The sequence below is a fragment of the Peromyscus leucopus genome, chromosome 20 (genome assembly GCF_004664715.2).
Source record: "Peromyscus leucopus breed LL Stock chromosome 20, UCI_PerLeu_2.1, whole genome shotgun sequence".
Lineage (NCBI taxonomy): Eukaryota > Metazoa > Chordata > Mammalia > Rodentia > Cricetidae > Peromyscus > Peromyscus leucopus.
The window spans coordinates 59,533,210-59,549,287 of NC_051080.1; positions in this window are offsets into that span (position 1 = coordinate 59,533,210).

A 16,078-nucleotide genomic window follows, 5' to 3' on the forward strand; every position below is an offset into this window, starting at 1 on the left:
AGGCTAGACAAATGCTTCACCACTGAGGTAAAGCCCAGCCCTCAATGAATATTTTAATGGATAGCTTAGGTACTCTGTGATATTAATTGTAGAGCTGTAGTATGTCATTGAGATTATCAGGTGGTATCATTTGCTCATTTAGACCAAGGCTTAGTCCATTGCATAAAGAATCAGTATGTCAGAAATGACAGCAGACTAGGGTACTTTTGTGAAGTTACCATGCCAGGACTCGGCATGTCTGACTTAAAACCAGGTTCGCTGCATAAGCTAGTTCTCTGGGAACACAACACTCTGATCTATAGCCTTTTCCTATCTCAGCGTCGTCGTCAGTTTTTCCACAGTGGCCAATGCATGCTGCTAACAGAGAATCAGTGAAAGCAGATATGGGAAGACCATAAAGAATGGGTTCCCGAGAGCCTATGCCAGCTGGTGGAGCTCATCACAGGGAAGTCCTCCACAAAGCAGGTCCAGAGGGAAATGTAAACACGGGGCAACGACAGCACAGTATATGAAGAGATTCTATATAAAGGACTAAATACTAAATATATACCAACCGCAAGTTTATACCAAATCTTAGGATAGTGGTCCAGATAGTCAGGTTGGACTAGATAGAAAACTGTTTTATCTAAATGGTACTTTACAGACGGAATTCTTGTTAAAATGGACCTTCTAGTTCAGCACACTCTAGGGTATGGCCTGAGAGTCGATGCTGCTAACATGCTTCCTATGGGGCTAAGGATGTTGGTCTGTGGACCAGACTTTCATAAAAATCTCACTGTAAAACCTGCTTTCTTACAGATGATTATACACATCATAAGTCAGTTGTCTAGCACGGACATCATCAATCTATCATATCTAAAAGCTATATCGGCTAGAGGAGCAGAGATAGCCATTGAAAGAAACCAAGGCTTCTGTATGCTGCTGCTGTTTTAGAAGTACCAAGTAAGGACTTAGGAAACATCCTTGAAAGGTTAGGTCTGGCTCCTGGGAATTATGAAAGACAACCTTGGCAATTATGACAAGTCTCCCCTTGTTTACAAAGTGATAGATAGCACTGATATTAAAAGTTGTGGTCTGTGCCGACTAGTGGAAGAGCTACTGTTTTTCCACACGTGGATAAAAGGATTTTTTTATTATTTAAATTTTTACATTTATTTGTTTTGTATGTGGGGATGGTATGGAGTGGGTGGGTATCCATGAGTATGAAGATAAGAGGAAAGTTTGTGTTGTAAATGGTTATCCCTTTCTGCCTTGGGGGTCTAGGGATCAAATGCAGGTTGTCAGACTTGGTGGTAGGGGCCTGAAGCCACTGAACCATCTTGCTCATAGGTACATGCTTTTAAAAGTATTTTTGTGTTTGGTTCAAGATTGGGATAAATATCTCAACTTTTGTTTTCTAAGTCCTGTGCACACTGAGTTTTCTTGTTTTCATTCTCAAACAAAAAAACTCCAAGTCTCAGTGAGATGATATAACATGCTCAAGGCCAAGGTGCAGGTAAACTGGAGAATGAAACTGTCTGAGTTCTTTTGCTTTTCCTATCTATAAATTGAGAAGTTTGGACCCCTCTCTCCTTCATTTTACTATTGAATGCCTGGGTAGATAGGTAGGTAGGGGCGTGAGCGAGTGCGTGTGCATGTGTGTATGTGTGTGTGTGTGTGTGCATGTGTGTATGTGTGTGTGTGTGTGTGTGTGTGTGTGCATATGTGTGTATTTGTGTATGCATGCAATGGGAACTGATAATTGGATAGAAGAATAGAAAAGTTTTAAACCCAGATTGTATGTATACAAATTAATATGTTTCCAGCCAGGTGGTGGTGGTGCACACCTTTAATCCCAGCACTTGGGAGGCAGAGGCAGGTGGATCTCTGTGAGTTCAAGGCCAGCCTTGTCTACAGAGTGAGATCCATGACAGGTACCAAAGCTACACGGAGAAACCCTGTCTCAAAAAAAATCCCACAAATCAATATGTTTCAAATAATTCTGACACTATCAAGTAATTATGAGATATAATTTTTCTATAAATAACCAATAGGATCCATTAAAACAGTACACAGGAAAGTGTGTGTGGTATGAAGTGAGAATACATCTTGGTCACTCAAAGAGAAACTAAGGAACCAGAGAGAAGAATGAAGTCAAAGATGTTTTGTATTGCATTGGGCATGGAACTGAAAATAAATATTATTGCTAAGCTGCTGACCTAACGCTGGGACCTAGACTTCCAGAATCCTCGTCAGGGAAGTAACAGAAGTGATTCTGTTTTAGCCACTGTTAGGTACCTGTGATGGATATTCTTGGTTGTCAACTTGATTATCTCTGGAATGAACTACAATCCAGAAATGGAGGGCACACTTGTGATCTGGATCTTAAGGCTGGAAGACATAGGCTTTTGATTCGGATCTTGAGGTGGGATGACACAGGCTTTTGATCTGGATCTTGAAGCTGGAAGACACAGGCTTTTGATCTGGATCTTGAGGTGGGATGACACACCTTTAATCTAGATCTGGAGGCAGAAAGGTACACCTTTAATCTGGGCTACACCTTCAGCTGCAAGCCTTTATTAGTGCAGTGGAAGAAGGAAGGGTTCATCCTTTTTCACCTGCTTGCCCTCACCTTGTCAGCACATCCAATCCTTCACTGGCATTGGATCCTACTTCTTCAGGAATCCAGCATATACAGAAGACTGGCTGAGACACCCAGCCAGCCTCATGGGACTGAATAACTACTAGATTCTTGGACTTTCCATTCACAACTGGCCATAGTTGGACAGCAGTCTGTAAGTGGTTCGAATAAATTCCATATATATATATATATATATATATATATATATATATATATATATATTCATTCCATAAGTTCTGTGACTCTAGAGAACCTGATTAATACAGTACCCTTGTTATTATATCTCATTAACACACAAGTCACTAAATTTCTATAAATCATCTAAATAGTAAGATAATACCACCCAGGAAAGTGATGGGTGGTTAATGATTTGATCTATATGATCTACACAGGACACTGGGTATGATGCTGTCCACCATTTCGGTTCATCAGTTACGGATGCACAAATCCGCTTCTGGGTCATGTGACGATCACTGCAGCTGTCTGGTAAACCCCCTATTAGAGGAGATGAATATATAACTTGGTGCCTGGTTTCATTAAGACTGCTGTATATTATCACTTTACAGACACATTTCATGTAGGTGCCAGTATGTGTACTTTCATTCATATCTCTTTGTTCCTATCATACTTTCCTGACTTTCTAAGGAGGTATTCCCTTCTTATCTGGGGAGACAGATTTTTCAGAGCAGAGTTCAATGGCTCAGAAAAGAGGCTTCTGATATATACTAACTATATCCATTTAATGCTGATAGAGAGCACAAACATGGGTTTGGGCTTCATTATCCCATTTTTTCCTGGCTATAGTCTATAAACTTTCATAAGCTTCAGTAGGCACAAACTTTGCTAAAACCTTGGAAGATGTGCAATGATCTAATATGGAAACATCATGAGCCTCATTGCCCTCCCCCACTAGATGGGGAACAGCAGACTGGTAAAGCTGCCACCACTTCTTTTCCCTTAGCTTTGTCCCTTCAGAAGTGGCCACTCTCAGTCCCAGGTAGTTGTTGAAATCGGCTTTATTTTTCTGCCGCTTCGAAAGCAATCAACTTGTCTATGAAAATCATCCTCCATTGTCAAGGCAACAATAGCCCTTGCAACCTCCTCGCTGTCTTCAAGTAGAATTCAAAAGGCACCAGTCCCTTCCAATTCTGGAGGGGAAGGAAGCGGGTGAGACTCTGCCTCTGAAGTGCTGGGTAGAGTACCCCCTGTCTTTCTTCCTTTCCTCCTTCTCCAAAAGATACATAACTAGCCCTTCCTTCTTGGGAAATTCTCAAGGGGACGGAATTGACAATTTATGAATTCCTCTGACCAACTTTCTCCTTACAGCACACTACACTTGGATTTGAGAGCTCTTTCTTTAGTAAACATTGGCTCCAGAGAATGACACCCTGTGATTGTGACATGTCACTAAGTTGAGAAACAAAATGTTGCTTGAAAACTAGTTTTCATGAGTATAGTGCTAACTCTAGTAGGCAGAAACTCCATGTTTCCTTTCCAGATAATTCTGTGATATACCTTGTCAAGTAGGGGCACTCCTTCAAGAGTGGAGTATACAGTACTTATGAACAAAAGTTTTACAGTAACAGTGGCCTGAATTTGAATCTCTCTTTTACCCCTTATCACTAACAAGTTCCAAGGGTAGGTTATTTGACCCAGTTTCCTCATTCATAAAATGAGAGTTTTGATACAACTTACTTCATAAAAATGTCTTATAAGGATGAGGTGAGATAAAGGCTATAATATAAACACATGCATGATACAGAAGTCTATATATGACCCACTGTGATTTGGCAAATCCTAGGCAGCCTTCTCTGAGTCACTCATTAATTCAACAAATCCTTATTCAATGCCTGTGATTGTAGAAACTGTTCCCGTTTGCTGCCCCTCATACTGCTTCATACACCTTGGAAGATGCGTAGCTTACACACCAACACAAGCTACCCACACAGCTATGATGACAGTGAGTTCACTGAAAGAACAACCCTTCCTAAGGCAACTGCTTTTTCCAGCAAGAACAACCCCTGCTACCAGAGTCACCGAACTTGGTTTGTGAGAACATTGCGAACCATGCTGATGGCCTCACACTTCTACCTATCCAGGCCCGCATGGTGAAAAGTCTGGAATCTGGTGGATTTTGAGCAAAGCTGTGGTTACAGAAAAAGAAAAATAGATAGAAAGGAAGAAAGCACAAAGGCTCTCTGTGGGAAATATGAAGGGAGATGATGTTAGCTCTCTTTTCAGTTGATGATGCTCCACTCTCTGGGATCTGGTCAAAAAAGTCCTTTTCAAAAGGAGGTCAGCTCTTCTACCAAATGATTTCAGGTAATATTTGTTCATTAAGCCAACTGATGAGAAAACACATTTCTCAGATGAAAACACATCTCTCTGATAAATCGATGCCATAAAAGTTGCCCCCTTCTCCCTTCTCTCTCTCTCAAAGCCTTTCCAATGTTTCAGAAGGAGAATGTTGCAAGACAAGAATTCCAGAAAGCAAACAGGGTGATGTGATGATGTGATGTGATGTGATGTGATGTGATGAAGGTACGCTCACCACACATTTATCATGAGCCAGGTCTGTGCTAACTATATATAATGCAATGTTGACTTGATTTAGGCATTGTTGTAGGGGACATATTCAGTGGATGCTTGGAAAGGTTCAGGGTCTGAAAAGTCTAATTTAGTTGTTGAGATTTTTTTTCAGCCACATACATTGAACTATTTTGTAATGTCTTTATTCAGGTTTTAATCACACAGTTAGTGTACTGCTGTACTGGTTAAAAATGGGGTTTTGAAGCCAGGGCGATGAAGATGTTATCCCTGTTTGGTTACTTTCTCGTTGAGTAGCCTAGGGCAGGTGGTGTAACTTCTGTGGGCTTCCATTTCCATACAGTGAGAGCAATGCTGTGGTTCTGTTACAGGGATCTGTACAGATGAAATGTTTGTCCTCTGTCATAGCATCTCATCTGAGTTTGAATTTCTCTCATATCACAGCACAGAGACTTATTCTAAGACTGGAGTTTAGGGCTGGGGAGATGGCAGACCGGGCAAAGGGCCTGCTGTGTCAGCCCAAGGACCTGAGTTTGGATCAAAAGCCTCAACACCCCGCCATGAACACCTGCAGTACCTCCTCCACCCAGTGCAATCAGGCACTGCTTTAGCTGAGGCTTCCCAGAAGGGAGCTTCTGAGACAGAGGTTGTACAAAGAGTTCAGCCAGGAAGGAATAATGTGGAGAAGAGCATCCCTCGTGGGAAAGGAGGGGTGAGTAGGGTAGAAAAGAGAGGCTGACCTACTGGACACTGGAGGGAACCAGCCCAGCAGTAGAGGAAAGGAGATCCTCAGATCTGAAGTGGGAACAGGGCAGTTCTTAGTGTCGACCGCAGGTAGAAACCGAAGGTCCCTGGCAAGCCTTGACTCAGAGCACAGATGAATGATGCAGAAAAATGATCTCAAAGCAGGTGTGTGTGTGTGTGTGTGTGTGTGTGTGTGTATGTGTGTGAATGCATCTTTGTTCCTTCCCATCTGATTAGTATCTAGTCTCAGACTTGCAATTAGTTACTGCTGTATATGGATAGATGAATTCATAGACATGTAAACGGCCTTTCTACTTGTGACCAGTTAATAGACATCAAGTGACCAAATACTTCAGTAAATAACTGACAGAAGGGCCGAAAAGAAAGGAGCATTGAGCTAGGAGCTGTATTCCCAACTTGTGAAGTTCATGTGGGAGGGTCACAGATACATACATACATACATACATACATACATACATACATACACATATCTTAAAGGAAGTTATGCCACTGGGGCTGATGATGCTTCCCACAAGAACTACAAACTAACAAAACCCCTGGTATCAAGCAGGAGAAATCTCCTGTAGAATGGTTGGCCAAGGTTGTAGTGGGTAGCCATTCCAGCTTCGATCTGGAAGTTCCAAACCCCATCAAGACTTTGGCAACTGTCACACCTACAAGGCGGGGCCAAGGGAGGCGTCTGGAGACCCGAGATCTGGATGGGCCAGTGTGCTCTCTCTGTTCCTGGACCCTGAATGGTGGAGGTGGACCGAGAAGAGCTCCAGAGAACACCGCTGGATTGTGATACACCTTCCCCAGACCCCACGACCTACCTATCCCTTAATTTGTAAGTTACACCATTAAATAAATATCCTTTTAACTACATGGAATGGCCTTAATAATTTCACCAATACAAGGTAGTCCAAGTGATTCCCCAAACAGTAGAGACACCATCTGTTGCCCTTGGTTGCCTCAGACATTGATGGTAAGCCCCCACTGATGAAGACACCACACACTTAGGACACAGGATGGATTATTAGAGCTAGACCTATCCTGAAAACCTCTTTCCTGTGGTCTAGGTGCCAGAAGTACTAAGCTAGCTGCCGAGGAAGGGACACAGTCCTACCCTGGCTGTGACACCCATAAACCACCACAATGACCAGCATGGCAGGATATCCATAAAAGTGCAGTAAGTGGCACTCATGTTAATGATAACAATCAGCCATTTAATTGGACTCAGGCCTGCTCAACAGAAAGGAGACCGTGTCTAGTACTAGAAACCTAGCCAGCTTCCTGGGGCTGGTGAGATCATGGGTCTTAGAGGACAAGGGACAGAAAGACTGTAAAAGTCTGACTATCATGAAATCTGCTGAGAAACAGTCTCTCCTGGAAATGGCTGCATCAACATGATCTGAACAATGGTGAGATCAGCAAACATGCTGAAGTGAACAGGGGACATCTTACGGGGCCACAGCCTTGGACAATGAATACAGGCAGCTGATAACTACAGGCAGCAGAGAAGGGGAGTCTCCCAGGGATGAGCTCCTTAATTGGTTGTCCAATACAAAGTGGTCAGTTCTGAAAAAGTACACACACAAACAAAAATGAATTCAGCCGACTTATATATTTGTGCACACACACACACACACACACACACACACAAATACACAAACACATATGTATATCTTAATAATTGGGGAAGAAGAAGTTATCTAGAAGTTATCTATTTGAGAGTGAGGGAAGGACATGAAAGGAGTTGGAGAGAGAGTACTTGGGAGGGACTAGAAATGCTACAAGCCACAGGAAAATGTAATGGAATCCAGCTACTATCACAGAAGCTACTACTTGGAAAGGTCAAGGACTTTTCTGAAGGTCAAGCCATGGCTTAAGAAGTCTTGGTGATATTTTAGCTTTTGTGTATATATTAGCTAGTTCCTACAATGATTTTCTTGTATGCTATGTGTGCTCCCAAGAACTCCTAAAAGTGTATTTATCTAAAATACCTATCAAGCATCCAAGGCCAAACAATCTCCTGAACTAAGGTAATACCCTTATGCGAACAATGCCTGTTTCTTAGGTCAGGCAGATAGCTTTATTTTTTTGTGCAATTTAAGCTGAGACCCTCCTTTCTTATACAGCCTTACTAACATTATAGACTCCTAACTTCTTACCTAACCACTTCTAGGAATGTAGACTGAGCACATAAACCCCCTTTTTCTTGATACACTAACCTATCATTAGCTCTCAGTTGACCTCCTCCTTTACCACTCCCTTTTTGGGCTGTAAAAGAAAACCTGATGGTCACTCCCTGAGGAAAACTCTTGTCTGCCTTTATGACCCTGTAAGAAGCTTGGTGACCTTGCTCAGCCAGAGGGTTGCTACTACTTGGTTTTATAACTGAATACCGGAGAGATGAGGGAGCTGAGAGGTATAAGGAGACTTAGAGAAGGATTTTGACTAGAGAACTTGAGGACAAGACAGAGAAAAGAGAACGGAAGAACTAGATGGGTAAGAATTGGAGAGGAATGAACTAGATGGGGAAGAACTAGACTGAAGGGCTAGAAGAGAGTACTAGAGGAACAAGATGGAAGATAAGGAAGAGCCAAATGGGGAAGAACAAGACGAGAAAGAAGGAGATGGGACAGGAGCTAAGATGGAAAGGAACTAGATGGATGAGAACCTAGATGGAGCAGAACCAAGATGAGAGAATTAAGATAGAATTGAGAGGGGACAGCAGATAAATGTAGAGAGAAATCAGGGAAGAAAGGAGCTAGGTATCAGAGCAGAATAGAAGCTGTGTGGAGAGAGAACTGACTCAGAATAATAAAGTGTATGGACTAAAGAGTTTCGTGTATGCAGATTCATTTCATATCATCAAGCATTAAATTATCAGCTGGTTTTAGATTCTTCCTGGACCCTGGGAGGGGACTATCGAGGGGCTAGACCCCTCCCCATAGTCTCTGTTATAGAAGAAGGAAAGGGAAGGGGGATTATAATGTCGTTATATTTTAATTAAAATATATAAAACCAAGAAAATGTTTAAATTTCTTAATGTAAAAATCATTTTTTTACTTCACAATATTTATTTTTACAAAATTATTCATTTACTTTATGTGTTTAAGTATGTTGCCTGAATACAGATATGTGTACTACATGCATGCTTGATTCCTGTGGAGACCAGACTAGGGAATCAGATCCCTGGGACTGGAGTTACAGATGGTTTAGAGCCATTATGTGGGTGATGGTAATGGAACCTAGGCCTTTGGGAAAACGGCCAGAGCCCTTTACCACTGAGCCATCTCTTTGGCCCCCCAAATATTATACCAAGTGTGACTTAAAAAAAAAAACTGCTTGAGGCAATGAACAAAATTAAAAGGTGATTCTCTAAACAGGGACCTGGAAGCCATTATTAACTGAATATTGGTGAAGGTGAGTAAAATATCATGTTAGGTGAGTAAAGGGAGTATGAAGCCTGATTTGACAGCGCTTCCTATCTATCTGGAGATAAAAGGCACACACAAGTGAACCAGAGGGCTGGGAATATTGATTGTCAGTCCCCAGAGCTCAGAGATCGAGGAAATCATAAGGGAATGATCTCAAGGAAAGCAGATGGATTCATACCTTTAGATATTAGATCAGTGCTTCTCAAGCTGTGGGTTGCCAACCCCTTTGGGGGTTAAATGACCCTTTCACAGAGACCACTTAAGACAATTGGAAAACATAAATGTTTACATTATGGCTCATAGCAGTAGCAAAATTACAGTTAGGAAGCAGCTAAGAAAATAACTTCATGGTTGGGGGATCACCACAACATGAGGAACTGTATTAAAGGGTTGCAGCATTAGGAAGAATGAGAACCACTGTTCTAGACAGAAGGAGAAGGAGATGGGGCATCAGGCTAAGGGAAAGGTCCAGCCAACGCTGGAAATGTCAGTGAGTGTGAAGCCACAGGTACTACCTGCTGAAGGGAGCTATTGGGGACTGGTTTGTGATAAGAGGAAACCGAATGAAGATGGACCTACTTATTTTAAAGACCAGTTGTTCTTTATCCAGGTACTGACAATGATGTTTGACATGTATTGGTTTCTCCCCTCTGTGGAGCACACGGTGCCAAACTCTTGTGTTGCTTGGCATTTCCTGGCGGGTATCTTCCCTCCAGATACTGAGGCCAACAACAGACCAAATAATCAGTTCTATAGAAGTCCAGCTTGGTGAACTGAGGGATTTGTTGGAGTTATTTACACGAGAATGGATGACAATAGTAACTCATCACCAAGAGCCCATCTCAGCGTGGGTGAGGACTCATGAAACGTCCATCACTAGCGCCTCCGGCATAGCCTGCAGGTGGCTGCATCATCGGAGTCTTCCGTCCCACAGCACTTGACTATCTATCTATAAGTCCTCGAGCAGGTGTCTGGTGAGCATTCTACATCTCCTAGGCTTCTGTATCTTCTAGTTCCTTGTCTCATGAGCCTAGAACAACTCCTCCCCAACTCTACAGGGGCTCTTGGGAGGGGAAACTTAAATCTGGGGAAAGAGTTCCACCACGCCGTATCAAAGTGTGCTCTTGCAAGTAACAAGTGATGGAGTTGATGGTTAAGTCGGTGGCAGGGCCTTGCTTATTGAGCTGTTGTAAACGAAAGTTTTCTAAAATTTGAAAGAAAAACTTGATTGAGAAGATTCTATTTTTTTTTTGTTTGTTTGTTTGTTTGTTTTTCGAGACAGGGTTTCTCTGTGTAGCTTTGCGCCTTTCCTGGAACTCACTTGGTAGCCCAGGCTGGCCTCGAACTCACAGAGATCTGCCTGGCTCTGCCTCCCGAGTGCTGGGATTAAAGGCGTGCGCCACCACTGCCCGGCGAGAAGATTCTATTTTTACAGAAGAAAAACACTGAAGAGTGACAGGTTAACATTTTTTTCTCCAGAGACCAGGTACTAAGCGGAATGGGGATTCAGGTCCCCAAGAGCCGCACACTGCCTCTTCCGGAGCTCTGCTATGGGAGAGGGTGAGACCTCTGTACTAAGGTGGCATTGCGTCCATGAGCTTAAGGAAAAGACCTTTCCTCATCCACCCGCTACTGTCCCTAATGCAGCAAGTATTAGTGAGAAGGAAAGAAAGAAGATGCTCTGGAAGCTAAAGGACCCTGCTGTGCAAACTCGACCACCTGGGCTGATTTCCAGATCCCAAGGTAGGAAAGAACCAACTCCCAAAAGCTGTCCTCTGATCTCTACACACACACACACACACACACACACACACACACACACACACACACACACCATAATGCCACATACTACTACTACTACTACTAATTAACAAAAATAACCCAATACTTGAACAAGGTACTCAATATGGAATATTTTGACAGTCCAGTGAAAAATCAATAAAATCAGAAGCCAGTTGCTCCAGGAAACACCCTGAGTTCTTTGAACTAGGTCAACAGATCACAGACCACCCTTACATGGGTGGGTGAGGACAAATCTCATTTAGGAATCCTTCACCATAAGCACTGCAAGAGAACAAGTTTGCTGCTACTTAATTCACGGTCTGCTACGGAATCTGCATTATGCGTTAGTTTAGTTATTCCTCACCTGGACTATTGTTGGTGTCTTGGCAGGCGCTCTATTCATCTGTCATGCCTTTACTGTCTATTCAAAACACAGAGACATTTATTTTTTTCATCTCACCAGCTGTAATTCTCAAACTACCCTTTATGTAGGCAATTATATCAGCTTTCTGTTTCATCAGAGAATTCAATTTAAGATTTTAGTGCCAGTGGTTAAAATACTTACTTCATACATAACTTGAAGTTTGTATGGTTTTAATTCACATTTATGTTTCTGTTCACACTTTGCATTCTTTAATTGATTTATTTGTTAGCTGTACCATCTGCAGATTTTAGATACCGCATTTTCACAAATGACTTTCCCCCTGATTCATAAAGCTGTTTGGAAAACTATTCCCCTACCTTATTACAATTAAAGCTGCACTACTTCCTCATCTTCCAGAGATGAACATCTTTATAGCATTATCTTCCTGTGTCTTTGTCTGGTTATATTGTTACAGGTTTGGGCATATACAGCCATAATTTTTTAATTATAGAGAAGTTTTGTACAATATGAGCAGAAGACCCTGAATTTGAAGTTTGATATAAGTACCATGAAGATTTTAAATTTCAGGAGACTAAAGTCAGCCCACTAACTGTTTTTTTGGGGGGTGGGGTGGGGTGGGGGGGAGAAAGCATGTATCTAACTTATGAAAGTGAAATCCAAGGGCTGTTCTAGAGTCAGTATGAATGAGTGACTCTCTTCTAACTTGCGTTCCAGAATTTTGGAATTCTCATCTAGGTACACACATTTCTTGCCTGCTGCCTAGAGTCTGTGATGAATGGTAGTTAGAAAGTAAATTAAGAATCCAGGTTAATTACCTTGCCAGTGTAAAACAAGCTGTGGCCATGTTCAGCTTGGAACTGGGAACAAAGAGAAATGTAGTCTTTCCTTGGATTCCATTTGACCTGTACAATGTTTCTGAAGTGCCGCAGCTGCTCAGAGGGGAAGGACCCTGCAACAATCCTGCTTTTGTCTAAAAATGTTGCTTGTTGATTGGTGTCATCTCTTGTTTCTATTGGTGGTGGAAGTGTGGATGGAAAGAAAGAGTATCATTAACAAACTGTCCAGCTGGACATACGTTCAACAGTTAAGAGCACTGGCTGCTCTTCCAGGGGACCCGGGTTTGATCCCCGGAACCCATATGCTAGCTAATAACCGCTTGTAAACTCCAGCCCCAGGGGATCCTATGCCCTCTTCTGGCCTCAGTGGGACACCAGGCACACACATGGTGCATAGACATACATGCAGGTGAAACTCCCACACACATAAAAATAAAAATAATTAAAAACAAAAACCAAATCTCCAACCCCAAACACTGGTATGCACAGGTGAGTTTCAGATTTCTGTCTTCTCAGAGTTCTTTGCTCTAGACACTAGCTGGCCCTCAAGATTCTTTCCATGCCTACAAACCTAGATATGACAATGGCTCTTAACTCCGGATTCCTTTGGAGATTGCCAGAGGAACTGGAAAGCCCATTGAAATCTGGATCCCACCCAGATTTCTGATTTAATTAGTCTGAGACATGGCTTTGGCATATGGACTTTGAACATTTCCCCAGTGGGTTCTAATGTGCAGTTGAGGTTGAGAAGTGCTGAGAGAACACTAAATCCTCAAAGCCAGGACTCTAAACATGCTCTCATACATTTTATTTTATGCCACTACGACTATTTTTGCAGCACCTCCTCTTAAAATCCTTGCAACAGTCTTCAGTCAACTGCTTAGACTGTTGTCCACTCTCAGTGGCAGATCACCTGGAAAACTTGTCAAAGGTGCAGATTTTTAGAAGTCCCCTTCAGCTTGCGATTCAGTGCATTTGTGACAAATCCAAAAACACGCATATGAAAAAGTCCAACGCCAGTGATTCTTGTGTGCGCTTGGATGCTGCTTCAAAAACACACCTAATGAGAACATGAAAACAGGTACAAGTAGGCCTAAAGGGCACACTACTCCATGGTTTTGTGTTCCAATCGTTATACGATTAATACACACTTTAGACCACAGAGAAAATATAGGCTTATTTGATCTTTGATAGTTTTCTAGTAATTATTTGAATGCATAATACATTTTGGTGGAAGTAAGACTTTGGGGGGAAAGAATGAGAATGAATCTTTTACAACATTTTGCAGTGTCAATTTGTATAAAAATATAGATAACAAAGTACTCAATAAAACTAATAACTAGTTTTTTAAAAGTGACAAAAGAATTCACCATTCTTGTGTTAAAAAAGAACTTCTTCCACTGAGAATGTTTTCAATTTGTTTAAAAAAAAAAATAACCCTTGACACTTCTGTGTTTTAGAGGATTAGAGAAAAATTTGAAGTATCCAGTATGTGAAAACAACTTAAGGATGCCTAGGGTAACTTACACCTTGAGGCTTCAGGATAAGCACACATTTTAGTGTAAGGCTAAAAATCCCCTCTGTCTAGCATATGCTGCAAGGGGAATTTAGGGAAAGAAAATGAATCACTCAAGTTGGAACTACATCAAAATGTCAAATTAACACATTTTGGCTTGTAACGGTGCCATGGGATGTAATGTCTGAATGATCAAGGCTGGGGGGTGCCAAGTCATTTAAAGATAATGTCCTTACCAGTATGCTGGAACTCTCAGTGTCCTATCTAAGGAAGATGTGACAAGTTAACACTGTAATGAACCCAAGCAGCTGCAAGAAAACAGCTGCAGAGGAAAACTGTAATACAGAAGTCTACAAACTTAGAAAATGAGAAGACATTTTCCGTGGCGGTAAACGATGCAGTTGGCTTTCTGTAAGTGTTTTGGGGGTTGTGAAGGTTACACAGCTTCCTTTATTGTGTCTGAAATGGTAGAACAATGAATGAAGATCATCACTACCTGTGGTTACCACGGTTTCTTTTTCTTCAAAATATTCCTGTTTGGTTTTCTTTTCTTCTGTAATCCTTATTCCCTGGGGAGTGTGCTTTTCTATGACACCCATACCCAAGTCCTGGCTACAGACAGATTTATAACATGGGTTAGTTCAACTGCAGTACCCATGTACACAACAGATCCATTTGTTGGTTTTATTACTCAAGGGTTTTGAGTCTATTGTGAGGATTTTTAATTTAGGAGTGAATAAGCCTCTCAACTTTTGATGTCAGGATAGAGAAAAGATATCCAGACCATAGAAGAGCATTGTTCCCACCATTTGGAGGTCCCTGTCTCTACTGAAAGAAAATGGAGCAGACACAAAGAGGAGTTAGGGTGGAGCAAGTAATGCTGTGGGCATCTGGGTGTAATTCTTGATACTTTAGTAACGGCAGATTTTTTCATTTTTTGCTGCTGTAAGGACTAGTAAATCCCTTTTGTAGGATTAACCTGTTTTGGACTGAGTTTCTACGATTTCCAAGCAAAATTCTAACCTAGAGCATAATATCAACTAATCTCATACATCATTTCACAGGTGAGAGAACAAGTAATCTTGCCTAGGGACATATATTACAATAAAGTCCCTTTCTTTGTACTTTAATCTATTGGTGTGTTCTCTCTAGAAAAGACCGAACTGGAGAGCTATCGAGATCTGCATTTAATAGTCCCCACCACACTCACAAATGATCACATGGTCACTTGTAAATGAGTAGAGTAGCCCCAGTTCTGAGAGAGCATGCACAGCTGCCCATAACTTGGGGCTACAGATCTACAGCAATGTAACCATACTCATTTTTGCTCCACCAGAGATATTCTCTATATATTCAAAGCCTAAAGCATGTAATTTCTACCTTCCTTCCAAGAGCTAGGTTTGTGGCACTGTTAATGGTCTAAGTGGCTTAGTAGGATATTCAAAACACCCAAATACTAGATCAAAACCTTTTACTACCATAACAGTTATCAGGAAAGAAACACTAAATTAACAAGTGTCATTATTACCAGTGGCCAGCGTGGGCCACACATTTCCTGGTTCTTAGCATCTTATTCAAGAATGAAATAAAAATTCCACACAGACTGGAAAGTAGCAAGGAAAGTTTATTCAAAGAGAAGTGATAGACTATGCCAGAATACACTGAGTGAAGACACCCAAGGGCCCTGATAATTTGACTGTTTAAGCCTTCTTAGTCTAAGCCAGATCTGGCCCCCTTCTACCTTCTTGGTGTAACTGAATAGTCTAAGTTTGATGGTCATTACAAGGAAGAGAAACTTATTCCATTATTCAGAGAGGGTGTACATGCAGCTTGGATGCAAGTAGGGATCCTATGTTGCTAACAGATTGCTAGGTAAATTATTCAGAGGGACGTGCATATACCACATGTACAGGTATGCTCTCAGACTGCCAAGTATTGTTCAAAGACAGGTCTAAGCCAAGTGGAGCTCAGGTTAATATGATTCTCTGTGCATACATGCCTCGTTGTATTGTCAGTAAATAATATACTAACGTCACAATGTCACAATGGTAATGGCATACAGACTATGCTGCATATGAAAACCTACAGAAATCTTGAGTGTCTAAACAAACCATAGTATCCTTAGGTATGGTGGAGTAGCACACCAAGCGAGACTTTGGGTCTACATTCTTCTCTGTGTCATAGTTTCATACAGTTGCTTTTGCC